Below are 26,944 nucleotides of genomic sequence, written 5' to 3' on the forward strand. Positions count from 1 at the left end.
CAGTAAAACAAAAGGGGAGATCACAAGAAATTAAAAGATGGGTCAGAGAGATAAAAAAATAGAACTAGCAAAGGAGTGGAGAAGGAACAAGATCATGTCTGAAAGAACATGGAGATTACTGTTGTACAATGTAGTAACTCAAATATGTTCCTGCATTACTTGTATGAATTTTACATTAAATTTACCCAAGTACTGGTCTTTTTTTTCTTTAATTTTTTTATTATTATTTAACAAACTCATCCTGCACAGCAGCAATTAATTGCATTTCTGCTATGTACATGTATTTTTGCTAGGTGCATCGAGCAGCAGTCTGGGAGCAGAGGTAGACTTTAAAGGTTCCATATCCAGCTATTCCTGTACGTGCACAAATGCCACAGAAACTGCACAGTGCCCCTTGTCTTGGTCCCTCTCTATCTAGAACATCCCTGACACAATGAGGTTATCATAAAAAAGTCTAGGGAACAACAGACTTTAGTCACAAGCATGAAAATACCAAATTAGCTACTACAGAAAAATTACCTTGAACATCAGCTTAAACTTGCTGTACCAAATCATTGTGGCTGCTGTGCTTGCCATTTACTTTAGCAGCTATGAAGAATGAGCAACATGAGCTGGATTTGGCTTCATAGAAGAAACTGATGTGTATTCTGCTGTTAGCAATTAAAGGAGATTCATTAGTAGATGCTGACATGGAAAATGATTTTTGTTATGAAGCATGTAGAGATGCAGCAGCATGAAGGGAGTTTCATAAAGATAAATGGAAGTAGTAGATGTTGGATGGGCTTTGGGTAAAATTTGTTTTTGTCATTTATTGAAATAACTTGCTACTTTTTCTAAATATCAGAAAGTAAATTGCCTGAAGGTAAAGTTATGAAGTAACCCATGAGTGTGAGACATGACATACTTGACAGTTGATGATCCATTACTGTATCTGTAACAGAACCCCTTATGCAGGTTGTCTGACTCAAGGCAGGTGCCATAGGTAGCAAGTTGGTCTCTCTATCTCTTCTACCCGTGATTCTTCCAGAATCATAGAACATCTCAAATTAGGAGGGACCCATAAGTATCATAGAGTCCAACACCTTATTCGTCACAGTACTTCCTGAAATAAAACCATATGACTAGAAGCATTGTCCAGACACCCCCTGAACTCTGACAGGCTTAATGCAGCAACTGTTTTCCTGAGGAGTCTGTTCCAGTGACTAACCACCCTCCCAGTGAACTTTCTCCTGATGTCCAGCCTGGACTTTGCCTGATGCAACTTCATTCCATTTCATTGGGTCCTTTGAATGGTCACCAGAAAGAGGAGATCAGTGTCTGCCCCTCTGCTGCCACCTTTTCCGAAGTTGAAGACTGTGATTAAATCATCCCTCATTCTTCTTTTTCTGAGCTTGAACAGAACAAGTCCCCCCCAGCCCCTCCTCATAAGTGTTCACCTCAAGATATTTCTCAATTTTGCTCCCTGTCCTCTGGACACAGCCCAGTACCTTTATAGACTTCTTTTATTGCAGTGCCCAAAACTGTACAGAGCACTCGAGGTGAGGCCACATGAGCACAGAGCAGAGTGGACAGTCACCTCCTGTGACCAGCTGGCCATGCAGTACCTGATGTACCTGAGGATACTCTTGGCCCTTTTGGCTGCAAGGACACACTGTTAATTCATATTTAACTTGCTGCAGACTGAGAGTCCCAGATTCTCATTCTCCACTTTCTCCATGGGTGTAGGATTACTCCATCCCTGGTGGAGAATCTGGCAGTTGCTCTTGTGAAATTTCATAAGATTGGTGATTGCCCAGCTCTCTGCAGATCTCCCTGCAGGAACTCTCTCCACTTCAGGGAATCCACAGCTCCTTCTAATTTAGCACTGTCAACTAATATAGTTATGTACATGTGATTGTTCTGTCCAGAACATTTATAAAAGCATTATAGAAGGAACAAATCCTAAAGAGAACTGGCCTTGAAATGGAGGCCTGTGGAACCCAAAAACCATTAGAAAAGAAATAAAAAGTTTTTTATATGCAAGTTGCTGGGACATCTCAAATAGGGACTCTTAGAGACTCAGCTGCCCTTCAAACAATAACTCCTTCAGACTCTGTCCCAACAATCACCTCTAGATGAACTCTTTAGCTCTAGAAATTCCCTGCCACTATTGATGCTGTCTCAGATTTGCTTCTTTCTCCAGCCTCAAAGATTTTCAGCTTCCCCAGGTCAGCTTCCTTCTAAAGTGCCAAGCCTACAGTGTACCTCCAGATGTCATCCCTCCTTTCCATTGAGAACCCTATTTTAGCTGCTCATCCTTAGTTATCTCTAAAAGTGTTATCTTTGGTTTCTCATTAGCAAACCTTGTCCCATGCAAGCTGCCGTGCCCAATGACCACAGTACAAAGGGCACTACCTGCTTAGTTGCCAACTGGCTTGTCCTCTCCAATCTCTGCTTCTCCATTAAAATGCCCGTGGCAAAATGAGAGATGGGATGAAAAAAAGAAAGGTCTCATCACAGGGTGGGAGCTGTTTTCAGTTGAACTCTTCCTTACACACCATGACTCCAAGTGCACCCATTCCTACCCAAGGGGATGAAGCACTTTTAGCCCTGTGTGCTGGCCTTCCTCATTTCTTGCTGCACGGGGCCATTGCTGGCAATGTTGCTAGCTAATCTAGTCAGGAAGATGGATATTAAAGTGCTTTACTTGTGTGAATGAGTGCAGCAAGCAGGTTTCTTTGCTTCCTCCTTCTCCTGCCTTCTTCTTGCTGTGGGTATCCCATTCAGTATTTGGCTTTGTGCCATGGGCAGCTGGCACCCCCTGACTCCCAGCAGATGAAACCTGCAGGACTGGAATGAAGATGTGCTTTAATTGGTCCCTGAAGCAGTGTGCAGGAGTCCAGAATGGGATATTCCAGTGATCACACAGCTTAAATATTTGATACCCAGGGAAGACTTTGGATGTTGACTTGGTTTTGTTTGTTTTAAATCATAAGCAGACAAGTCTCCAAAGTGAAGTCTGGCTCTGAGGGGTGACTCTGAGCTGTTATTCCATATGCCACATTTTTGTATCTCTTGGGTTTCCTTATTGAGTTTTCACCTGCTTAGAAGTGTTATTTTCACCTTCAGTGTTACATCTGAAATTGGAGTATCTGAAATCTGTATCCTTTCTTCTTTCCCAGCAGCAAAGTTTATGGGATTCAATAATTTATAACTTGTTTTCTGTTCACTGGACGTGCAAGTATGGAGCAGACTCATCACAGCGAGCTTTGTCCCATAGTGAAGGGTTAATAGAGGCTATCAGCTGGGAAATCTTTTCCTTTCTTAGACATGCCCTTAAGTACACACCAGAACTGATTTCTGAGCAAATGTGCTTGCCCAGGTTTTTAATTCTGTGCCTAATTTTTATGGTTTTTTTTTTTTTCTTGCACTCCTGGTTTTACTGCATGAACTTTGAAAGTGTTTTTCCTGATGTGAGAAGGGTTAATATGAATTTCTTATGACGTTAATTTTAAAGAAGATACCAATGAGTCTATAACATAAAGATATCAAATAGGTGTTATATCTAGTCATAATAAGTAATGTTTTGTTGTCTGCTTCATTCAACAAGAACAGAAAATTACTTGCTGCTTAGTAATTAAACAAAATACTTGAATAAGCAACCAGTGTTTAGAAAGCCCTGACAGATCCCATGTGAGTTCAAAACTTAAAAAAGAAAAAAATATGATTATGATAAATCATAGGCAATGCTGTCAAAATTAAGAGTGAGAGCAAGAAGTTCTGGAAACATTTAAGATGAAATAATATATTTTCTGAAATGACAGAGATTATATTTATCACACACATAATATTTTGTGTTGTTTAAAACAAGTTATTATTTTAAAAAGGGAAAAAATTTTAATCAATATTTTTCAATTTTATCTTTCCTGTTTTCCACATGCCTTTCTGCTCTCTTGGAGCCTCTGATATGGCAGTTTGCAGAATACTATGAAGATTAACACAAAAGAGAAAAAAAATTTTACTAAGAACAATTTAAGGACTTAGTAAAGTCCTTAGATTGGTGTCCCTGAAATATTAGTAATAAATTAAAAATTGTCATAATAAAAGAAAAATACTTTTGAAATCTAAAAATTCTTTACATTATTTTTGATAAAATAGAAATTTTCATATTTAAAGAAAGAGATAGGAATAAATTTAAGTCCTGAATTCCTTTTAGCTCATTTGATTCAGAAACTGGAATGCAAATTTAAATATTCTTGTTACTAAATAAATAATAGTATCTTCTAATAATTTTTATTGCAATTTATAATTCAATTTTAATTTACCTTATATTTTCATGCATATTTTGTCTGAAATAAAAGACATTATAGAAAAGAGATATTAAATGCAAATAGAGTTGTATGTGACACTGTTTTACATGTGAAACTATTTCAAAATCTATGAATTTTATTGCAGGTATATATGTATATATATTTTTTCATTTTTACAGCAATCTTCCTGAGCAAACAAACAAACAGAATATTTCAGCAGAGATGCAGACAGGTCCCTTGGGAGTCCCTTGAATGCAAACAGAGCCCCTGGTGTAGCTGAGCCTTCTCTGGGTAAAGCCTCAGTGCCTCCCCTCACCTTTCCCTCCAGCTCTGTGCACAGGTGCAGTGCTGTGAGCTGGGGCATCCCAAAGGCTGCAGCTTCTGGGGCAGGGGATTTGAGGCAGGCAGAGCAATGGCTGCCTCAAATCCATTGTTGTTCTGGGGTGTGATTTCCCATGTTGGACTCAGGAGAGCAATCCTGGGATGCCAGTGTGGGCACCACAGAGTGGAAGTTACCCCAGTGGCCTACCTGAGGAAATGCAGGAGCTGTGCTCCCACCCCAGAGACCACCCCATAGTCACAGGGGTCCCATGACCTTCAAAATCTTGCTGTGGGTACTTGACATGGCAGTTGAAGGCTTCAGGTCCATGCAGAACCAGTTCATTTCTCATTTACCAAAGGCTCTGGGCTCCTTGTCCACCACGACAGTTCCTGAAAGGGTTAAACTCCACCACAGACTTTAGAAATAGTAATTCCAATTAAGGTAATCGCCAGGGAGCAATTGAAGGAGAAATAAAACGTGGTGTTCTCATTTCCATAAGCAAATGAAAACAATTTAGATGACTTTTATCTAGATGAAGGAAAACGCCTATGTAAAAACTAATTACCCTCCGTGCTAATTATGACAAAGAGGATAAAGGACAAACCTTTTGAAAAATATCCAAGGATATTAAATGGAGTTTTATTAATAGATGAAGTAAGCTGAAAATGAGAGTTGTGATATATTGTGTTTGGGCCTAGATTCAATAAAAACTCTCTCTGGCTTCCACTTCACAGCAGCCCCATAAAATCAATTTATTATATGAAGCCAGATGGGTCTTTTATTGAACCTGGACCTTATTCATTAAATAAAAGTAATTATCATCAGAGTTAAAAGAAACAATACCTACTGCTTCATGAATCAATTACTATCCCATACATTTAAGTGACAATAAGAAAGAAAAATATATTTTTAAATCAATAGACATACAGTTCATCAAGTGTAAGAGCAAGACCCGTAATATATTTTCTAGTGTAATTTGTTCCTCATCACAAGGTTCATTTAAATCATAATATCTGCTTTGGCTGTTGAATTTGGATCAACCAATGGCACCAGCCACATGAAGAGTGACGCTCTTGGCCTTTTCCGTGGACCTCCAGTTTCAGACATGGGGCTGGGAACTGGGTCTGAGGTGAGGGATGTGAAAAACCAGCAGTGGTGCTGAATAAAACTCACCATTCTTTGCACTAGTCCACTTGATGTGAACTTTGTTCTGCCTCCTCTGCTGGCAGTGCTTTTCCCCAGAGACCAACAGCCCCTGGATGTTCAAGTGCTCTCTACAGCTCCAACGCTGTTCTAGGGAGGCCCTGGCATGAAGCACAAAGACACTGCAGTGGGCTTGTGTGACAAAATTTTGGTAGAAGGTGAGTACTACTGGGATGGCTTCTGTGATGAGCTGCTGGAAGCTTCCCCACATCCAACAGAACCAGAGCCAGCTGGCTCTGAGGCAGAACTGCCTCTAGCCAAGGCTGAGCCATCAGTGACAGTGATAGTGCCTCTGGGATAATGTATTCAGGAAAGGGAAAAAACACCAGCAGAGAGAGGAGTGAGAATATGTGAGAACAAGAACCCTGCAGATACCAGTGTCAATGAGTAAGGAGGGCCAGGAGGTGTTCCAGGTGCTGGAAAGAGATTTCCCTGCAGCCCATGTAAAGACCATGTGCAGGCAGCTGTGCCCCTGAGCCCATGGAGGTCCACAGTGGAGCAGAGATCCACCTGCAGCCCCTGCAGGACCCCACACTAGGGCAGAGGGACACTGAAAGGAGGCTGTGAGTCCATGGGAAGTCCATGCTGGAGCAGGTTCCTGGTGGGACTTGTGACCCTTTGGAGAACCCTGTCCTTATGTGTACCCAAAAGCCTTTAGTTATGCTGTCTGTCCCCTGCCCAGCTGAGGACGCTGAGTGATAGAGTGGCTCTGGTGGGTGCCTGGTGTCTACTTGACCTTAGATGAGACCTCAGATGGGACATCAGTAGATGCTAAGGCTTAGTGTCAGAAAGGTTGTAGGATGTATGTATAGTCATCTCACCCTGCCTGACCTCAGCTACCATCATGACAGTGAATGAGAAATGGCCCCACACGTCAGAATTTTTTCTTCACACAGATAAAAATGGTACAGTATGGAGGAAATCAGAGGAAGACACCACCAAGGGCAACCCATTCTAAGGGGCTGACTAGAAAGAAACATGGTGTTTCAACTGGACTGACATTCACAAAGTTGTGCTGTTTAACCCCAGCCAGTAGCCAAGCTCCAGGCAGCCACTCACTCACTCCCCTACCAGTGGGATCAGGGAGAGAATCAGAAGGGCAAAGCCAGAAAACTCATGAGTTGGGATAAAACCAGTTTAATAGGGAAAGAAAAAGAAGGAGTTCATTCACTGCTTCCCAGGGGCAGGCAGGTGTTCAGCCATCTCCAAGGGAGCAGGGCCCCATTACATGTGATGGTGACCTGAGAAGACAAACACCATCATGCCAAATGTCCCCTTCTTCCTCCTTCTTCCCCCCAGTTTATATGCTGAGCATGATGTCTTCTCTCTGGTCACTTTGGGTCACCTGTCCACAAATCCAAAACATACTAGCCCCATACTAGCCAATGTTAAGAAAATTAACTCTACTGCACCTGAAGCCAGCACACAGGGAATGCAATTAAAACTTGACTGAACTCAGACAAGAAGGGACCTTCCAGCAGGGTTTTGTCAGGGCTGCTTGCAGAGATGGCATGCACTGAGTTTAAATATATAACTAAAGAGTCCATAGACTTAGATTTCATTATTTTTAAATATATAATATTTTTAATATTGTATTTTTGAATTATTTCATTGTCACCAATCAATCACTTTTAGGAAATTAGTAGTTTCAAATCAACACTGGTGATAATAGTGTAATTCTATAAATCAATGCTTAAAACCCCAGAATACAGGTCTTGAAATTAAATGCATTGTCTTCAGCTGCTGTTTCTAGCACAGTGCCTTTCTCCTGCTTCCCTGGAGGAGTTTGTATTGGAGTTATATCAATTTAGTCACATCTTGCTCTGTATTTTATAACACACAGAGGATAAAAACTTCCCACAGTTAAATCACAACTCACTTGAGCACAGCCTCTAGTTTAAAAGCTGACCTGGAAAGCATGCTTCTCTTTTCAATTTTGTTCCTTTAGGTATTTTTCCCTCCATCTTTCAGGATGATAATGATGATGATTTGTGTTGCTGCTATCCCACTGTGTTAGCCCCTCTGTGAACACTGAACAAAAAGGCTACTCTGCAGGATGTTTCTATTGCTTGTTTATGGCCTTTATTCCCGGGACACCAGTAGTGGGATTCCTGCTTGGCAGAAGAACTGAAGTGCTTAGCTGGTTGAGATGCAAGTCAATTTTTCCTAAAACTTTAAAGCACTCGGTGGGGTCACACCTGACCACTGGGAGGCAGCCCCATGCCACAGCAAATCCTTTAAAAGCTGACGAAGTAGATGAGCTTAACCACTCACTGGAGTAGTCCCTGCTGTCTTCAAAAGAGACAGATCTGAGGGACTCCATTCCTTGTGCCTGCTGGAACAGATGCACTTTGTGCTGGTAAGCCTTTCCTGGCCTCCACTATCACACAAAACCAGTGAGGCCTTTCTCAGGCACTTGTGCTTCTTCATGACTGTGAGCTGGCTTGGCACTGGCACACGATGAAAACAGAGGCATAAGAGCACCCCAGTAATTCAAAATCTGACAGCCTTGTGCTCCTTTTCTCCCTCCCATATTTTCTTTTGATCTCTTTCCAGCATTAGGAAAATGCTTATGCCTGATGACTGTATCTGGTTTGTTGGGCAGCAGAAATAGGCAAAAGGCTCAGAGTACTCCTGCTGGTCACAAAAACTTCCTTTATGTCAGCACATCCTAAATTCTAAGTGATTATTTGGTACCTTTCAGAGTTGAAGACAATGTTCAGTGTAAGGTATATAAATCCTGAACAGTTATTGAAAATGTATTGAAAGAAGCATCTGCAGAGAAAGGAGGAAACCAGAACAAGCTAGCAGGAATCCGTAACCCAGGGATGTCACTGAAATCTGCCCTCTCAGACCCATGTGAGGAGGCACACTGGTTACCAGGACCCAGAATTTGCTCCTGAGAGCAAACATGGGTTTTTGTTCTTTTAAAAGCAGAACAGAGATGACTTTCAAAGTGCAGGTGCTGAGGGGCTTTGTTCTTCAACACTCAGAGCATGCTCTCAGGAAGGTGTGCAATGGGTTGACAATGTCCCAAGCCTTCACTTTGCACCATGCAGTTTACATTGCATCAACACTACACTGAAAGCTCAAACAATCTTCTCCACCCCTTTTATTAAAAAAATATATAAAAATATCTGCAGCCATACATTGTTTGCAGGCTGATCCTGTTGTTGTGTGTTAAGTACTTCCAAACATGGCCATTGGCTGCGGGCACATGAACCTGCTCCACAGCAGCTTTGATGTTCAAACAGGGCTGCAGGAGAAGCAGGAATTTACAGACACTGCAGGCTGATCCATATCTTTCTGGTGAACTTTCAGTCAGCTCCTGAACATGAATTTTGGGGTTTTATTTTAGGCTGAGGCTGCTGACATTTGAGTGAGTACACCACATTGCAGTTAATGGGGAGATGAATTTGAGGGACGCACAAGAGCAATTAGGCTCATTCTAGCTCGTGCTCCACTTGCCTTCAGAGTACCTGGTGCATAGCCTGAACACAAGCTCTCTGTACACCTGACAACAAGCTGCCTGATGTACCTGGCTCCAAGGCCAGACACTGTCCAGAAGAGCCCTCAGCTGCCCCTGGAGCTCAGCCATTAAAGCACTGGGAGTGCTTTCCCATTTGCCATTAAAGCATTGGGAGTGGGGTTAAAGGCAGCCTTGAAGCAGCCCCTCTCATTGCAGTGCAAACACGGATCCTAAATCCAGATTTGCACCTTGCCCTGGGGCTTTCACCCTTGCCTCTCCCATTCCATTTTCTCCTGTGCATTCTCTCTCCTAATGGAGCAATGGGTAGTTCCTTAAGGAGAGAGGAAGAAAAGACTCTGGTTTTTAAATAGGAGAGCTGAGTATAACAGAGGCACTCAAAACATAGAGGATAGTAGGTAGCTGAGCTAGTGGGACTGTCTGCCTGCTTGCATCAATAGCTGGGGATTTAGAAGATGTTCTGTGTATGCCTTGGAGGCCTGATTTAACCATTTGGGGTGGGTTGTTGTGTGATGGGGTGAGTGGAGGGATTCATTATGTAAATCCCCTGACTTTAATGTGCTTAGGGATGTTTAACTGCAGTATCTCAGCAATGCAGTTTGTAAAAGATTTGTATTAATCATGGATCAACCTTCATTATAAGTTGAATTATTTTGTGGGTGATAAACATAAAGCTTTTCCAGACTCAGACACTGTAAAAAATATCAGTGTCTTGCACTGGAGTATTTGGAATGGTTTATCTTAGATTTTGATTTAGGTCTTCTGTATTATCCCTTCTGCTTCAAAATGGTTTATTTCAGAGGGATTATTATGAAATATAGCTATGTGATAAAATCTGCAGTCCACCAAAGCTGTGATTCAAAAGAAACCTCTTTCGTATTTCCAACTTATGCTTAATTCTATTTTAGTCATATATTAGTCTTTGCTTTGCCATCCTTTAATCAGAGATTTGATACCCGATTAGAAGTGTTTGGGATACAGAAGGGAAAAAAATCCCTCCCGGAAGAGAGTTCCAGCAGGGCAGGAAAACCTCTAGATGGCAGAAGTGCACTGCAGAAAACTCCAAATCTTAATTAAGCAACAAGCTGCAGAGGGGTTGTGTGCCAGCTGTGGGGAGAAGGTGCTCTGATTATTGACTGGTCCACTGACCTCTTCGTCCTCCTCCAATTTTAATTGCTGCTCCAGATGATCTGTGCTTTACAGCCACACAGACATGATGGCAAACTGTGTCTGAACAAGTTTCCTCGTGGATGTAGTTTTTATCTTTCTGCAAAATGACACTGCGGCTATTTTTTTAAAGGTGAAGTGAAAGGCTCTGGCAGCTGGCAATATATGGAGTTTGGGATGACTTCTGTTAGCAGTTAATGCCACCCCTGAAACTTCACAGGGAGCTGCATCCTTTATGAGGCTGTGTGACTACCCCTTGGGAGGTGATTGTCAGTCTGCAGTCCTTTAAAAAATAAAATCTCACCTTCTGTGTAGGTGGGCAGTACCCATCTTAAGGTATTTTTGACTTAGAAATAGTGCAGAAAAGTTTCAAGTGTCCTTATCTGTCTGAAAGAACTGTCAGCAGCTCCTATTGTAATCAGTTACACAAGAAAATTCTGGCATTGAAGCACATGGAAGAAAATCATTCTGTAAATCTGAGGTTTAAGCAGTATTAATGCCTGACACATAGCTAACTTCTGTGCCAGTGAATACTGTTACAGCTTCATCAGGATCTCTCTGCACAGTCATCTTGAGAGAAAACCCAACTGCTTAGGCTTGCATGGTGCCAGATAAGTACATTTAGATAAAAGTCCAATTTCTAGTTCTGCAGTCCTATTCCTCAGTCTGGGTAGAAATTTATTTGAGATTTCAGAGTATTCAGTTTCAAAGGAAGGCCTTTTGATGTTGGCTTCTGGTTGCTGATTAAAAGCAATTAAATGGTACTCAAAATACTTGGATGCGTCTCCAGTCCGCCATATGGCAGGCGTGTGCTAACCTTGAGGCAGCTGCAGGGATACAACACAGTCTTTCTTGAGATTCTGCTTAGTATTAGGTACATAAACCAAGGACTTGAACCCTGAAATAACTCCCCAAGACTGCAGGAGCCCCACATGTGCCTCCAGACATTTGTGGTGGCCATGAGTCATCTGGGCTTTGGGTATCTGCAATGGGGTGGCAAGAAAACAAGTATAGAAAAATCTTTGCTTCCTCCAGATCAATTGCTTTTGGCAATAATTACAAAAGATAGGCTTTTTATTATAGTGTTTTCCCACCAGTTCTTTCTTCCTTCCATGGACCCCAGGCATGTGTCAAAAACCAGGCAACAGTCAATAATATTGATTGTAGATCACAGCCTTGGTGGTGTCTCAGTGGAAATCCTGTAGTGAACTACCTGGAGCTGTTTAGCTGTGTAAAAAGCAGCATAAGTTGTCCCAGGAAATTCCAGAGATTCCTTTTCTTTTGTAGCAAAACCAAGTGATTTCAGAGACGTGCCAGCTCTGGCACAGGTGGCTCCCATGCACTCAGTGGGACTGGAGCCACTGGGGCCTCCTGTCATAGCCATACTGGTAACCTGTCAGGGATTTGTCCCTACTTTTTCCAGGAATGCTGACTGATTGCTTGCTTGGCCTTCTCTTTCTAATCTCTTTCTAATCCTTTACATTTCTCATTTGTACTTCAAGCAGCAGATTTCGCATTTCAAGCAAAAGACCTCAATACATGACTTGGAGACTCCCAGAAGTATTGCAATAAGATGTGTGACTACAGTAAAGACAGATATACCCAATATAGCTGGCTAGGCAGCACTGAGGATGTGGCAGCACAATTTTCAAGGTAGCCTAGTGCCTCAAGGAGCTGTTATTAGCATTACTGTCTAGAAGGATGCTTCTGTCACTTTTTCTGCCTGCTTCTGCAGCTTTTACAGCACTCGTCCTTGTTCTCAAGATACCAATGCTAATGACAGGGGACAGAATTGTTTATCTATTGCATCTCACATTTTTTTCAACCACACTAAGCACTAAATCAATGCATCATCACAAGGTTTGAGGGCTGCTAGCCAATTCTTCAAGTGACAAATAGAGTCAATAACTTTGCCCTATTTTTATCAAAACCGAAGATCCTTGCATGTTTTTTAACTGATCCAGACTTTAGACCCAATTAGACTAGAAATTGGGTAATCACAAGGTATCTACCCAGTTTCAGACAGACTTATCTTCATAGTTGTGTATCCATGGTATTTTCTCCAGCCTTGCATTTCAGGGAAAAGTGAGTGGGTGTTTTTTTTGGCTTTTTTTTTTTTTTTTGGTAGTTTGTGGGATGCACAAATATTTTAGTTTATTCAGTAGATTCTTTAAGTTTTATTCAGATTCTCATAAAGCTACAGGTAGACCAAGGAGTTTGTACTTTGTGTTGTATTTCTGCTGGGGAAAGTTTTGCATTGCAGACAGCTTGGCCAATGTTTAATAAAATGCCTAGTGCTCTGTAGTGATAAAAGTAAAATCCTCAATCCCATTCACATTTAGAGGACACTTGAATAGCTGCTACTTGAGGCATGAATTAGTCTGAGAGTTTGTGAAAAGAATACATACTGTATTTTTTGGAAGCATTTGACAATTTTAGAACACTCTTCCCTCTGAGAAACTGTCAAAGCACATAACATGCTGAGTGAGCAAACCCCTTGCAGGGCTGGAGGGCACGTTACCCATCAGCAATGGCTGTGGAAGGGAGCCCTGGTGCTCACAGTGAGAGCCAGGCTGGCAAACAGACAGGATGGCCCCTTTGATCTGCTGCTCTGCTTGTGGGCACCCTGCAGCTGCTGCCCTGCAGAAGGTTGTTGGGGTCTGAGGGTATGGCTGGTATTTGCCTTCTGTGACTCCTCAAGCTCAGTCCTGTTCAGATTACAGATTTCTAATTTCACACTTAAATATGTTCATTGCCTTGTTCTTACACTTTGTTTGCTAACTTAAGCAACTCTTCCCTGGCTGAGCCTCCCAAGATTTCATTTTCTGGTTTGAACAAACATCCATTATGGTAATTTCCACAGAACCAACCTTCTTCCTGAATTGGCCCATTGCAGCATGTAAGGGTTGGAGGGAGGGAGTCTGGGGCTGGAGATAGCCACAAAAGTCTTTGGAAACTGCACTCAGGCTCTGCATTTTCTGATTGGTGTCCTGGGGCTTGAGTGCAGCCACACAGAATGGTGGGTTTGATGTCCTCTACAGAAACCTGTCACCAGGAAAAAATCAGCCTGAATAAAGCTGTATTGTACTTTCAGAATTTCTTTTCAGAGTCCAGAGACCAGTCTGAGTCTTCTATTTTCTCAGTGACATCCTGCTGAGGAATTAGCTCAGGGTATTGACAGGCTGTTTCTGAGAACACGACCCGCAGAGCTGCTGCTGGCCATAGCAGCAGCAGGACAAGAGCTTTCCTGGAGTGAGAGCAGGGCTGACATGCTGAGCCCTAAAGCACATGGACATGCAGAGTTAGAGGCATCTCCTCAGCTGCCACAAATGGGTGCATAAATTAAACAACTTATTTACATGTGGAGGGATTAATATTTTCTACTGTCTTAAATTTCAACCCCTTATTAATTAACAGATAAGCAAATTTCAGGAGCAATGTCAGCAACAAACATGACAATGACTCTCCATGGCAACTTGAGAGGCAGCACAGTGTTCTTTCTTAATGGTGTGCAGCAGCATGGTGTTCTGAGTAGAGAACACCAAGTGGCTACTCACTTGCCAACAGCTCTGTTGCAGAGAGCCTTTTGATATTTTTAATTTCATTTCTGATCTACACTGAATTGGGAACTCTGAATTTTATGGCAAAACTGGAGCAATAATAATACTTATTGGTCAGACCATAACATGGTAAGCTGGAGACTCTGGGTACATCCACATTAATGTTTCAGTTTTGGTCAGAGATAAATTGAAGTGGTACTTTATCATCCTCATTGAATGAATTTGTTTTGGGTGAAACTTGGCTAAAGGATGTGCTTTGGAAGACACAAGTTGGTGCTTTCCAACCTGCTGATAGACATTCAGCCAGCAAACCAGACTGGCAGTAACCCTGGAGAAACCTTTAATTTGGGCCCTGGTCTCAGTTCTAGCTGCTCTTTTTTACAGATTCAGCCTGTGCCAGCATCAGCAGAGTCTCAGGCAGGTGGCCCTGCCCAGCCTCCTGCTTCACAGCAAAGCTTCTCATGTGTGTGTGACTGCCCTGAGCCGGGCAGAGTGGGGCTTGACCCTCCTGCTGCTGTGCTGGGCTTGTGCCCCTACCTACAGGTTCTGTTTTACCTCAGAGTAAAGGTCATTAAAGCCACCTCTGCATTGTTTCAACTTGGGCAAAGTGTCAACATTTTGAGCACCTGTAGTTAATTTGCTCTGATCAGGGCTATGGCTGATTTCAGCTGACACAGCAAGCACACAGATCAGTGCCCCAATGCTGCAAGCTAACCCAGCCAGAAAATGAAGAATAGACCATTACTGGCTCTGAAATGTCTGGTCTGGGCAGTTTTTGCTTAGTGGTCAAGTGGAGACCTGTGGCTGTGCCACCTGCTGCTCTGGTTTCTGAGGGGGACAGTGCTGGGACTGTGAGTCTGTCCCCTTGTGTTCAGTGCACTTTGTTTGCAGATGTTGGGAGGTATTGGCATGACAAATCACAGTTTCTGCCACTGCACAACTCTGATCCATGGCCAGAAAACATCCAGCCAGTGTACTCAGTGTCTGGGCTCAGCAGTCTGTGTCCTTAGGCTGAAGACTGACTGCATCTAAGCCTTCTTGGCAATTATATGAAAAAAAACAAAAATCAAGCAACCTCCTTCCTGACCGTGCAAAAATTATAACTTCTTACAGTCTTATCCTGTTTTTGAGTAAATATTTCCTAAGACAGGAAAAAGCACCAGCCTGGATTACCATCTCCAGTCAGTTCTCTCCCCATCTCCAGTCAGTTCTCCCCCTCTCCTTATTGTTCTGTCATCCTCCCTCCTAGGTATGAATGTCCAGAGGCTTTCAAAGAGAAAGCTAACAAATTTTTATTTTTGTTTATGCACAAAAGAGTATGTCTTCCTTCCTCTCAGTGTTCAAAAGCATTGTCACTGGTTCAGCTCATACTTAGTGTTACAAACTGAGGTGTGCTTAAAAATAATGACAACTGAACAACATTATAAGAGTTCAGTTGTTCAACTAAACAACATTAGAAGAGTCTTCCAGGAAATAAAAAAAAAAATCAGCCTTGGGAAAACTGGGGAGAATACTGGGACATAGCACTATTTTCCCATATATTCAGGAATGTGTTTTAGGGACTGATCTAGCAGGTGCATTGGGCAGGTCCACATCTGGTGGAAAGCTGTGGGCTCTTACAGACGGCAAAGATGCTCTTTAGAGCAGATGTAGACTGAGAAACTCCAAATCAAGCTCTGGAGGGGTTTTAACATTTCTCATACTCCTCTTTTTTTAAGGAATTCAGGCTCTGCATTTGCTGATTGGTGTCCTGGGGCTTGAGTGCTGCCACACTGAAGGGTGGGTTTGATGCCCTCTACAGAAACCTGTCCCCAGGAAAAACATCAACAGTTACCTTGGGCTTTTCTTACACTCAGAAGAGTGGAGGCACTTGCTGAGTGGATTCAGGCAAACTGTGCATTTTATCCCTTGTAGAACAAAGTGCTGAAAATTACCTGGATGGTTTTATGCTCTTGGCTTCAGTCCTGCTAAGCAAATTCTCACAGTGAGTTTTGTAATATGCTAGGACAGTGGCACATTGAAAAAGTATTTTTTAGTAAAGTTTCACTCCTATGATTTTTTTTTTTCATTCTATCAGCTATAATAGAAATAAGCAGAGGAATTAAAGCACATTTGTGCATCAATCTTTTTGGTGGAACATGGGGAAAATCCTATTTAAAGGGCACTTTTATTTAAAATCACATCATAGGCTTTAACAGACTGAATGTCTGGTACAACTTGTGAAACCCAGGAGCAGTAAATCACAAGGACTGACTGATACTCATCCAAGGATTTGAAAACAAACAAAGCATTAAAGAGGAGCAACATTGACAAGGATATATTATAGTCTTTACAGCAAGGGAGCCTAGAAAACTTAAACCCCATTAGCATGATGCTTATCTTCAAAATGAAGCTCTGGGCATCTGAGGCTTCACAGATCAGTAAACTTTATTATGATAGCAGGGAACCCGACTGAGGGTTCAATTAGGGGTGGCAGTGCACAATGCTTGGATAAGTATAGCTCCTCAGGATCAAAGCAGCCCTGCTTCTCTAAGAAAAATGTGCTTCTCTACCTTGTTTGAGCTCTTTTCAGTGTTAATGCAGGGGACCCGCTGGAAACAGCATACTTGGATTTTCAAAAGACTTTTTGATAACAGCCCTCAATAGGGACTATTAAAGTATAATTGGGCACCATCAGGTAATGCACATTAGTAAAAATAGGCTAAGCCTCTGATACACTGATGGACCCAGAATTTTCAAGGTCTTTCTGAGGAGAGAGACATAAAAGTTGTCATGGAGAACTCTGAGCAGAGGTGCACAGCAATAGCTGAAAGATAAAGAAGGGGCTGGGGGTGTGATAAAGAAAATTATACAAGGATGGGCTGCAACTGAAAAACTGACACTGAATTCAGGCGGGCCAAACTGCTCCGTGCCCTCTTGCCTAGTACAAATAAGTGTGAGCCAACTCGTAAAAAATTTTTTTCCCTCCTGCCAGCTTCTTGAGGATGTGAATTTATGGGTCAAAAGGTGGATATGCATGGGAAAATGGGAGGAACAACCAGGGAGCAGCTTCTGGGCTTGCTCCTAGCAGGGATGATGCCATACCAAATTTAGAGCAGCTCCAAGCAGAATTATACCTCAGCAAATGGTAATTAGCAATAGGCAATATAATTCCTAGGAGTCTGTGGGCAGAAATGCTTTGAGCTGGACTTGGTGAGTAGGTCAGAGTAGTTTTTGGCATATTTGTAACTCATGGTGATCAATTCTGTATTTTCAGGAGTATTAGATCTTGTCCAGTTTAAGCACATCAGTGTGTTTTTTGACGTAGCTTGTATTTATTGTGGATTGACCAAAATAAAAAATCATGATAGAAGTATATTGCTTATGTATGACATTATTAAGTAATTCTATAGAGGCCTGATGTAATAAACAGGAAATCCATGTGGGGAGGTTGAGAAAATTCCCATTAATTCAATGTCTTATTAATTTACATTATTTTAAATAATAGCAAACCCCAAATATCTTTGTTTCTTAATCAGTGTAACCCCAGCAGATCTTAAAATGTTTTATAAAGGAAGAAGAGCTCATTATCCTGTCTTACTGGCAGGAAAACAGAGGCACAAAGTAGCAATTGCTGCAACTAGAAATTAGGCCTTGGTGTTTTGGATCCCAGAGCTGGGAAACACCTGATAAGCTGTAGCTCAGAGACAATTTTCCCCTAAAACATCTGTGGATGCAAGATATATTGTTAATATAGTTCTTACAAAGATGTGTTAATTTGGATTTATTCATGTTATATTTTTCCCAGCTTAATGCTGAGTTTTATACTCAGGAAAAATCTCAGCATCAATGGGAACTAAATGCAGATCCTGGTCATGATTTCTGGACAGGATCTCTGTTCAGTGCAGTGTACAGTCAAGTATTAGTGCTTGTCAGAAAACAGTGTTTCTGCATTATAAAAAGCTTGTTTTTGCAAGGCTGCATTTGAAAAGAAACATAAAATCCCCAAGATGTCTGTGAAAGGTGCCTTCCCAGACCTTGTAGGTCTCTGTCTAGTGAAGATGGTGTTCTGCTTGAATTTGGCAGACAATAATTCCAATGAAAATGTCAAGATTGTTAATTTTATTGAGGATTCTCATACCAGTGATGCTGCAGCTTCTAAGATACCTAACTTGAGGATGGACCAGTAGGAATTTGCTGAAAGTCTGTAAACCCAGAAATGTTTCAATTAATCCTTCCTACTCTGTCAATATGCATCTTCTGATGAAAAGCTGTATTGTTACAAAATTTGAGTTAATCTTTAAACATTCTAGTATCCCTTAGCCAGGCACCTACCAGGTCTAAAGAGGTTATAGTAAGAGACTTTGTTCAGGATGAAAAACCTTTCATGTCTGTGCTTACTGTAAAATTTTTTTAATAATATAGTGATATAGTGGCTTTTTCTATAAGTTGGCCAAACTATAATAAATTAGCATGATTCTATTGCACAGAAGAAATGTGATAAATTGAAAAAAACATTTTTCTCTTCTGCATGAGCCAAAATTCAGTCCATATTTATATACATGCCTGAGCATAACTCAGGATGCTCTAAAGACTCAAGATATCAATTAGAAGTGGGATAAAGATCTTATGGTGCTGCTTCTAAAGGTTATGCAGGAAAAGATTGCCCTGAAAACTAATTAGGGTGATAGTCAAATATATGAATGTATCTTAAAATTCTTTAGATATTTTTAATCACAAAAACGGGAAAGAAAAGGTCTGTAACTGGCATAATCTGTAAGTCTGACACAACTTTAGTTCCCTATTATCTCCTGGTGGTTGACGACAACAATAAATTTTTCATTGTTATAGGATGGTATGGTCTCTCAACCTAGTACTTCTTATTCTGCCTGATAACCTTCTCTCATGTGTCAAAATTCATTATTACCTACCCTGGGTAGCAATCTGTGATTCCTGTATTCGTAGGCAGGCTACTGTATCCTCAGAGTCATTTGCATGTCTCTGAGTTTCAGAGGTTCTTCACCTGGGGATGCTGCAGGCAGTCGCACACAGCATGCTAACAGCCTCCTGAAAAACAAACTAGTACTTAGAGTGCCACATAAGCAGAATTTATTAAAAGAAAATAGTTTTTAAACTAGAAAACTTTTACAGTTTCCACTGTGCTTGCAACCCTACAGTACCCTGAGGTGAGTCATAAATAAAAGCCATGAATTAGAGGTTCTTTTCTAATATGCTGCTTAAGTGTGTTGTTCTGTTTTCCTGGGCTCTGACCAGTCTGGAATGCTCAGCAGGAGGGTAAGCTGGTGTATCAGCATTCTCAACAGCTCTGAGGTGTTTGGACAGAGACAGCTTTCCTCAAGACAGCTGAGGCTGGATGGCAGCTCTGGAGATCATTAGTCCAATTGCCCTGCTCAAAGCAGGGCCAGCTACAATGGGTTTCTCAGGGTCATGTCCAGCTCGGTCTCCAAGGATGGAGACTCCCCAGCCTCTCTGGGCCACTTTCTCTCATGCTCAGTCTTTCTCACAGTAGAATACTTTTCCTTATTCTAAGCAGAATTTTCTGTATTTCAGCTTTTTGCCTCATTTCCTCTCACTGAGCACCACCAAGATTAACTTGACTTTGTCTCCTCTAGTCCCCCAATCACGTATTTGGGTAAGACTTCTCCCATGAGCATTCCCTTCTCCAGGCTGACCAGTTCTGCCTCCCAGTCTCACAGCCTGTGGCAGATGCCCCACTCTCCCTTAATGAGCATCATGGGCCTGTGTGGCACTCACTTCAGTTTGTCACGTGTCACATTCATATTTTCTGGAAAAATCACTTTGCCCAGGATTTTTCTCATGGGAAGCTGAGAAGCCTCAGAGAAAAAGGAAAACAATAATTATCTGACTTGCTTCTCCTGTGTGTTGCTGCTTTGGAATGTGTTTGGAGATTGTTTATCCAACAAGTGATTGTTTTATTGGTTTCTGCTGTGAATTGTTTTGACTTATTGGCCAATCAGGGTCAAGCTGTGTCAAGACTCTGGAAAGAGTCATGAGTTTCATTATCATATTTTTAACCTTCTGTAAGTATCCTTTCTGTATTGTTTAGTATAGTTTAATATAGCATTCTTTAATATAATATAGCATCATAAAATAATAAATTAGCCTTCTGAGAATATAGAGACAGATTCATCATTCCTTCCCTTATCTGGGGCAACGCAAATACAATAGTCACATCTCTGTTGTATCAGGGAGCCCAGTGAGGGACAGAGCATACAGATGTTTCTCACCACTGCTGAGAGAGAGATTACCTCCCCTGAGTGGCTGCCAATGCTCTGCCAGCCCATTTCTTCAGTCTGTTTGAGTCCCAATGTCTTTGGGCTCAAAACAGAAGCTTCCAGCATCGGTCATTGTGAGAGTCTCCGTTTCCCAACCAGACAAGCTCAGACTGCCCCAGTGTCTCCTTCAGTACAGCTGAATGTTCAGGCTCTTGTACCTGCAAAGTCTTGGAGAAGATCTGTACAATTTCATTCTATCACCTCTGCCACTCCACAGTCTGCAGATCTGCTCCCACAGCTCTTCTCTTGGTGAGAAGAGAGGTTCTCCACCAGCCCACAGCTGCTGCAGGCCATGAGCCCACCTTCCATCCAGCCCTAGCAACAGCCCCCAGGCGCCCCTGCAGGGCTGTGTCTTCCTTGGGGAGCTTCTTCTGTGCCAAGACCCTGCTCAGATGCTCGGGCAACTGCTGGGAGCATCCCTTGTGAGGCACCACCACCCCTGAGCCCATGCAGGCTGCCCTCAGCAGAGCTCCTGGCTCCTTTCTGCAAACACTGCAGCCTCTGATCACAGCACTTTGTTAGGTAGCTCCACAAGACTTCCCTTCACACAGCTTCCCAAACTTCCCTCTGTTGTAGCAGTGCTCTGCAGCCCTATCACAAACAGGGTTAATGAGATCTATTAATGACTGATTGCAGAACAGCCCCACGTTTACAGTAGTGAATGATTCTGTAGCACCCCACTGGGACTGCAGGAAAGGATTAATGCAGACAAATTACAGACTCATCTGCCCAATTTGGGGCTGTAAAATAAGGAATACGTTTTTCAGAAAGAAAAAAAGAAATCTCAATAAAACAGCAAAATGTGTCAGGAGTGGACATCTGTTCATTCCGACTTCAAGTGGACTAACAGACAAAAGAAAACTTCTTTTGTCAGACAAAACTTTGAGACTTTGTTAAACATGAACAAAGGAAAATTATGCAAACTAAAGTAGCAAATTCTATTACCTATTAATAGTCCTAGTTCTTAGAGACTGAAAAATCTTGAGAAACTGCAGTGAAGTGGAACAGAATGTGATTTATGCAGGGCTACATGGAAGTTGCTTGAAAATTCCTGACATGGGTGCCAAAGAAGTTTTGAATCATAGTTGAAATACTCATGAGAAGTGGTATAAGTGACACCTGATTGCAACATGGCGTCAGAACTGTAATGACAGAGAAGGGAAAAACTCTTGTTTATGGTTTGTCAACCAAAGCTCTTGTGACAACAATTTTTAGACATTCCCTGTATTAATATTTGGTTATGGCATTCAGTTTTGAACTCTATTCTATAACAAACCTTCACCTGTGGAAATATACACAAGGGAGTGAAACACGGGAGACAATTTAGAGAGAAAGAAGTAGGAAACAGGGATTGCTTAAAAGCCCAAGAAATTTAGGGGCAACAGCTTGAGCAAAACTCTTCATGCTGCAAATTCGTTTAGCTTTTAGAGCTAAAACTGAACCTGATTGAAGCACTGGGGTGTCATTGTTTTCTTCTCATTTTACCTGCTCCCTGCTCTCAGCGGAGGTTAGTTTTAAATGGCCTTGTCAAAACCTAATTGCAGTTTTGTAATGGCTAATTCCCAGGCTATTTAGGCACTGAAGAATCAATTCTGAGACATGTCTAAGAGGGGTTTGTTAAAGGATGGAGAATGCTGCTGAGATCAATCAGCATCCTAGTTTTTAAATCACACAGGAAATTCAGGTTAAAATCTCTGTTCTGGTTGATTGATCCCGTGTCTCAGAGAAATGCCCTCACTAACAACCTTTATTCTTGCAAATGTGTGAATCTGTAAATTAATTAAATGTTCACTGGGTGAGAAAGAAAATTCATGTTGGAACTCTGGCTCACATTAGACTGTGGTGTGGGCACTAGAATAAGGACTTCTACCCTCATCTCCTACATCTCAAATGAGGGCTCCAGCCACAGGCAGCTCCAGGTGGGACACACATAACCTTTTGCTGGTCATTTCAACACTCCTATCCCATACACATAGTGACAGAATTGTGCTCAGCTGGGAGAAAACTCCTAGTTTGATAATCTGGCTTGAAGGACAATGCCCTGAAGGAATAGCTGGGGTGTGGGGAAGCCACTAGATTTTCCACATCAACAAAAATCTCTCCAGCTTGGGGGGCACATGGACACCGTTGATGGCCAGAACAGAGGGGACCCATGGGGATCCAGGACGTGAGAACTGGAATCAAATCCTGTGCACTGGAATCAAATTGCCTTGACTGACAGCATGAAGAGGAGGCTGTGAGTGCTCCTGCAACTGAGCCAATTCCTTCTGCATCTTGCATTAACCTCACAAAATTTCATTTATTTTATATGCTTTAAAAATCAATGAGCTGCTTGCTTTGGGAGCAAGGAAAGAAAGGCTCAAGCTGAGTCAATTTTAAGTTTGGCTGTTTAAAGGTCATGCTATTTGTTAGCGTGTGTAATTATTGAATGTAGAGCAGGGGAATGGAAAATAGTTCAAAATTGGATTCAAGATACCTGATGGCTGATCTGGTAAAATTGATGACTCTGATTTCCTTCAGTCAGAGTGCCTATGTTAATTCTGGGTTTTAAAGTGATGGGGAATGCTTTGCACATGCAAGAGTGGGGCAGGAGAATGGATTTTTTTTTTTTGCTAGATTATCCTGAATTAGCCCAGTCACAAGGACTGGTTAACGTTTAGTCTGTACTCAACACACTTTTTAGAAGGACAGGAAAAGAAAATTGAAATGGGAAAAGTCAAGTAATTTAATTGTTTAAATTATTTATTTATTATTTTAAGGTAACCCACATAATAATACTCTTAGGAAAAATTTCTGTACCAAAAGTGTGGTCAAACACTTTAGAGGAAGTGTTTCAGAGGTCAAACACTTCAGCGGAGAGGTGGTTGATGCCCCAAAGCTGTCAATATTTAAGAGACATTTGGCCATGGCCCTTAATAACAGGCTTTAATTTGGTGAGCCCTGAATTGGTCAGGCAGTTGTACTAGAGAGTCCTTCTAGGTCCTTTTCAATTTAAATATTCTGTCCTATTGTATTCTAAAGTATTGGCATGTTTTTGACTGCATGGACAATGTTTTCCTGTTTACAAAGATGCTGAGTACAGCTGCAGATTCCTGCTGTAGGTCAGGTGGATGCTGAGGTGTCTCAATGAGGGGAGAGGTCTTCAATGCCTGATTTGAAGTCACCCAGCAAAAACACTGCCCTTAAATTCAGTGACAGCTGAAGCAGGGCCTGTCTAGAGGTAATCAAATGTTGCTTGTCTATCACTTATTTGTATTTTTTGTGCAGTTGAAATAGTTGATTGTACTATGAGAAATAGGGAATATTTTTACTTGAAATAATCTCTTTTCTTTTTAGGAATAATTCCATTAATTTTCCTTGATTTCCCCTTTTGAAATCCAGAGAAATGAAGTCACAGGTGGATTTCCATCTGTTCATCACTTGGCAGATACTATAAAGAAGACAAATAACTGCATGATGCAAAATAACATAGTGAGACACGTCTGCAAGGAATGGATATCCACAATACCATTTTCACGTACTGCTATTCAATCTTTCTCTTTTTTTAATTTGTAAGGAGAAGAAAACTCACTTGCAACTGCTTACATTAAAGCAAAGCAGTAAAATTTCATCAGGCTTGCACTGCAGAGCTTCAGGTCAAAAGAATTCAACCATGCCATGTGAATCAACACATAAGGAGATCCAGGTCCCACCAGTGTGGTGAGATTAGCCCCAACCCCACCCCCAAAGAGGAGCTCTTTCATCTCCTGTCAAAAATAATTATCCCTTTAAATACAGCTGTAGACATCCTCATTAGCAGCACAAATGTATCTCTAATTCAGTCTTCTTCTGGTGAGATAGAAGAGAAAAAGAGAGAAATGAAATTACAAAGCCCAGTTTTTGATCACTTTTACCAGTTCCTGCCAAGGGAGGTTTCAAAATCCACTATACCTGGTAGCATATTCTGGAGGTCCCTCTAAGATAGCTTTTGACATAAATTGGGCTGTACAGCATGGAGAGTTTTGAAGGGAGGGATAAAAAGAATGACTATTTCTCAATCACTTTAGTCTTCTAAAGTAAATTTCGGAGTGACAAAAATGTAGTTTTTGCAGCAGTTTCTTAATAGAAAATTGTCCCATGTTTTCATGCTTTCCATCAGGAGCAATTAGCACTGTATGGAAGCCTGGGTGAATGGCTTCCATTTTAAAACTCTGACTGGCTCACTCATTCATGCATAGACAATATTCCTTTACCTCTAGAAAAAGTAACAGGACCAAAAATCATGGGACTTGAATATAGTTGCAGGTACCCTATTTGGTCAAGAATTAGCTAACCATTGCTTGCTTGTTCAAGAAATAAAATAAGTAAGAAGCCAAAAACACATAATATATGAGATTTTTGTATCATTGGATTATGGACAGAAAATAAATTGGTGAATTCTAATTTGAAGGAAGTATCACACAGAAAACTATGAAGCTAGTAGGCACTTTTCTTATTCCCCTCCTCAAGGGGGAAAATCCCACAGCCCATATTTTGTTTAACACTGTTTGCACACTTGTGCTCCAGCCAAGAGGGGTGCTCAGTTGTGCTGGGGAAGAGCTGGTTTTACCAAGTGCCTGGAGCTCTGTGAGTGCTCCTCCCTGCACCATGTGCTCATGCCTCGTCTCACGTGGTAAAAGTTCTGTTATTTTAGATCAGCAGTTTCTTAAAGCTGTGTTCATATTCTCAATATGAGAGATTATGAACACAGATTTAAGAACCTGTGTTCATTTATATGCACTGCCTCAGTACGCTGCAGGCACACCTTGAAACTTTGCCATCTCTCTGGAGAATAAAAGCAATGTACAGAGTATTCCTTCAGCCACATCAGAGTCACAGAATCACAGGACGGTTGAAAGAGACCACAGTGGGTGGTCAGGTCCAACCTCCCTGTTTAGGAAGGATCGTCCTAGGGCACATTGCACAGGATTGTGTCCAGACAGTTCTTGAATCTATCATCTTCACATGCTTTGTTCAAATACTTACATACATTGATGAGGTCCCTCTCAGTTTCCTCCTTCTGAGGATGAACAGGCTCAACTCTCTCAACCTGTCCTTGTGAGAGAGATGCTAACATTTCTGAGGAAGAAGACAGATAATTAAATTTATTTTCTGTCATCAAATGGAAGTTAAAAGACATTCTTTAACTTGTAGTTTGTCCCAGAACAAGCCAGCAACTGAATATTAAGCTTTTTCCTCATGTCCCTAACACCTAGTAATGGGCTGGTTGTTACTAGGTTGTTTGTTGTCTAGTAATCAGCTGCTTGCCACCAGTAGCAGTGCTTGTGGAAAGCAGATTTGTTAGTCTTTATCAAATGGTTGTGTAAACTGCTTATTGAAGTGAATTATTTTCAAGCTGTGAAATCAGCTCTCTATTTTTGGTCTGGCCTGTGTGACAGCATGCAGCATTGCTCAGGACATTTTTGATTACTTTCAGAATGGTGTATTCAGGAAGTTTGCAAATGAAGCCACCTATGCTGTAACTGATGAGAATGCAGTGGCTGAAGATAATTCTATCCAATTTATTATTTGATATACTTATTTTTTTGTCATATTTCCAGAAATTCTTATGAGAGATTATTTGGATAAACTAAGTATTTAACAAACTTTAAATCATGAAGCTGTTTTTCTTCTTTGTAGAAGTGATTTCTCCGAAGGTTACTGAATAACATCCAATTTTCTCTACATCTGTGTTACAAACACTGATTTTCCCCTCCAGTCTAAAACCCAGTCTCCAATCTTAAAACTGAACTGAGCTTTTGCTCAGATTTGCAATATCATCCATAACCCCCATCCTGCCAATTTGGTTTCTCAATATGGCACCAGACTGTGCATGCTAATGTGGTCACAGTTTCTGTGACTATAAGATTCCAGCCTGACCTCCAGAAATTAGGGGCAAGTTTCATAAATTGACAATTAAAAAAACACTTCAACTTGGAACTTTCATAATCTTCAGGGCAGCATAAACCCAGGAGGACACAGTGGCATAAATTTGCAGTCATGTAGACTATCTCTAATCAGCAAACAGTTTGATAGTGATGTATTAAGAAAAATGCTGTTCCATTATAGGAATACTTAAATGCCAGAGCAGCCTCACATGCTGGAAGAATTGTGAAATCCCATTTACTGGAGATCTTTTAAAGCAGCTAAAATAAATATCTTTCAGGCATGTCTGTCTCAGAGCAAGAGGAGAGACAAAATGATCCCCTCAAGGTCTGTCTCAGCCCTATGTATCTAGAATTCCAAAATGGGCAGTTATTCATTAAAAAAGGAAGTTTATTTATAATGTAAGTCTGTTATTTCCATAGACCAGTGACAGTGATAAGTTCTGGAGGTCAGCTATACCAGTGAGAGGCTGATAATGATGCCATGCCTGTGGAGCTGACACCCTGCTGAAACCCATGTGTACAATAATTACTGCAGCAGCAGACGAGTGTTCTCTCCAGCCTGCTCATGCAGCTCCAATTTACAATCACTTGAATTGTCTTAGTGATAGATATTTCGAATTCACTTCCAGTTCTAATATTATTTGCCAAATAAAACAGTTGCAGTTCAATGTTCTTGTGACTATGACAAAGAGAAGACCGATGAGGGGGTTTTCA

The sequence above is a fragment of the Zonotrichia albicollis genome, chromosome 1, assembly GCF_047830755.1.
Source record: "Zonotrichia albicollis isolate bZonAlb1 chromosome 1, bZonAlb1.hap1, whole genome shotgun sequence".
Taxonomy (NCBI): domain Eukaryota; kingdom Metazoa; phylum Chordata; class Aves; order Passeriformes; family Passerellidae; genus Zonotrichia; species Zonotrichia albicollis.